This window comes from Ruditapes philippinarum, unplaced genomic scaffold (genome assembly GCF_026571515.1).
Source record: "Ruditapes philippinarum isolate M1 unplaced genomic scaffold, ASM2657151v2 ctg6934_1_1_1_1, whole genome shotgun sequence".
Taxonomy (NCBI): domain Eukaryota; kingdom Metazoa; phylum Mollusca; class Bivalvia; order Venerida; family Veneridae; genus Ruditapes; species Ruditapes philippinarum.
This window is the reverse complement of record NW_026856563.1, coordinates 6,990-9,612: the sequence shown is the minus strand read 5'-3', so window position 1 is coordinate 9,612 and position 2,623 is coordinate 6,990. Positions and strand designations below refer to the sequence as shown.

Here is a 2,623-nt window from a genome sequence, read left to right as displayed (position 1 = left end):
TAAGTTTGCATTGTAAATGCCAATTTGTGAATAAAATCTTCCAATTAACATTTTTTCGAAAAAGATTGGGAAAGACTTTCCCCATTTTCAGCGTGTATTTTGGGTTTTTTAAAAAAGGGTTTCTATTTTTAAAATTTTTTATTTTTTTTGATATTTTCATTGGGATTTGGCGAGTAGGGGCGTTTAAGTATTTTTAAAGCTATTTTTGAAATTTTTTTTCCCTCACTTTTGTTTTCTGTTCATTTAAATTAGCTATTGTTAATTAGTACTCTGCTTTTTGAAAGTAAATTTTGAAGACAATAAAAAATTACAAACCCAAAATAACCCCCAATTTCACAATGGTTGGGATCACGGGTTTCGGGCCCAATGTTACCTACTTGTGGCCCCCAAAACCATATCTCCTTCAGCTGTCAATTTCTTGGCCTAGAATTAGGTAATAATAGAAATATAAAGACATGAAGAAAATGACAACGGTAAGTACATATTGTCCATTAACAATGGTAGGATATTACGTCATCGCGCACCTGCAGAATGCGATCAATTTTGTTTGGGAGCCCGATTTAGGGCATTTAGAAAAAAAAACTTTATCCCGTTTTCGAGGCTAGGCAGTAAAACTTTAAACTTTTTTGAAAATTACATCAAGTACTAATGTCAATCTTGGTTGCGCTACATTATGTTTTGATATTCTTACGATTGTTTTTTTAATAAAAACATATTTTACCGTCAAGTCGACGGGGTGGTTACAAAGAAATAGTCCGATTGGGAGCATTTTGAAGGTGCACGATTACGTAGTTTCCTTCGAGTAGAAATACTCAATGTAAAAACGTTTAGAAATATAAGATACATATATTATAAGATCAGAGATGGACAGGTATGCTTGTTTTAGAAAAAAACTCTGGCATTAAACAAAGTAATGCTCCATTTACATGTTGATGATTTTTATGATAATGGTGATGATGGATAACTTTATGTGTCATGTGTCTTTACTCACCCGGTATTCATAGAATATAGCAAGCAATCCTGTCGGCCAAAAACAACAGAGACAGGCAAAGATTGAGCCGCATATGTAACCTGGAGGTCTTGGCATTGCTACCACTTGGCCAGCATATCCTGGCTGTGTCATAATCTGAAATTTAAAAAAGTAATAATAATATAAATTATCATGATCTAAGTGTTTTTCCGCGTTTTTTAACTAAGCATCTTTTAAATTAGTCGACATGCTTCCAACCATCTCATTATTTTTGAACAACTGGTTACCATATAACCATCTCTCGATCTTCTTAGGCCATTTTCACGTCAAAGAGTTACACAACCCTTAAATGTTTGTTTTCCATCATATATTAAAAAACCAGTGACACTAATAGATCTAAGTGATCCCGGAATTATCACTGTCATAACATCCACGAATCTGTGCTGACTATTTTTTTTAATTTTTAATCTCATGCAAGTAGGTCAAAGGTCAATGGTTCGAATAGTTTACTTTAAGCTACTTAAAGCACACGAACAAGATATAGCATGATATTCAAGGAAACTCAAATACGCAAAACAAAAAGTAAATTGCATACAATCTTATATAAAAAACATTATTTTGTTCAATGTTTTATTTATTGAAGCTTAATGCGCAAATTTCTCATGTATTTTAATTCAGCTACATATTTGGCAATTCATTCCCATTCTGTTTTGGATTGGAGAGAAGAAACAAAGACATCAACTAAAATTGTGTTATATGTCCTTACCACTGCCGTTGTCTGGCCGTACCCTGGTTGAGCACTCGAACCTCCTTTGTTGTGCTCAACGTAACCTGGTTTTGTGAAGGATAAACTGTAATAAAAAGATACTAAATGCCATGCTAACAAAGATATAGTCAAACACATTGATAGCATTTCATCACATTTAAAACCATCAATGTGAAGCTTCATTCGGTAAACTTTGGTCATTTTCCGATTCTGATTCGAAACTTTGTTGCTGAATGCTTTTGAATCAGGAATGGACTCTCTAACGGCTGATTACATTTTTTTTGGCAATTTCCTTTATCTAGATAGAAGAATTTACAAGTGTAAAGCTTTTTCTGTTTTACATTTACAGCCCTAAGGCTTGACAACACTCAACAACCGGACACTATACCTCTGTCTAAAAATATAAATCTAAGTTATGTAGAATTAGATTTAATAAATGAAAAAACTTGATTCCAAAGGTCAAGGTTAGTTGATAGTTATAGACTTATTTAAGAAATTCGCCAAATTAAAATTTGACCCTAGGAGATAGGATACTTTTTGTTTATTAAAAACGTATAAAATACAGGACTCTGACTCTAGTAAAACATTTTCTCTTTTTTAACTCACTGTATCATTAAAGTGCCAATTATCTTTATTTTTCAAAATATTTTATATTATATGTCCAAACCGTTACTCATTCGCCATGTATCCGCGTTTGATGTTTTTGCTTTCATTTGCTTGTTACAGAACATTTGGTATTATAGTGTATAAATCAAAAATACTTTTTTTGGTTATCTTTTGCTACATATATTGCAATTTATTTTTCATTAATGCTACTTAAGGCAAATAACATTGCTTTTGAAGATATTAAATCAACACAAAAAAGAAAAACAATGTTATTTTCGAGG

The 2,623-nt window shown here is 32.1% G+C and overlaps 1 long non-coding RNA gene across 1 annotated transcript; it reads right to left on the bottom strand.

Moving 5' to 3' along the window:
• Nucleotides 1–390: 390 nt before the first annotated feature.
• Nucleotides 391–1,810, bottom strand: LOC132747011 (uncharacterized). Its single transcript, XR_009628068.1, has 3 exons — nt 1,737–1,810; nt 992–1,126; nt 391–423 (listed from the first exon to the last, which is right to left on the bottom strand). It is a non-coding gene; the product is annotated as an uncharacterized LOC132747011 (long non-coding RNA).
• Between the last annotated feature and the right edge of the window lie 813 nt (nt 1,811–2,623).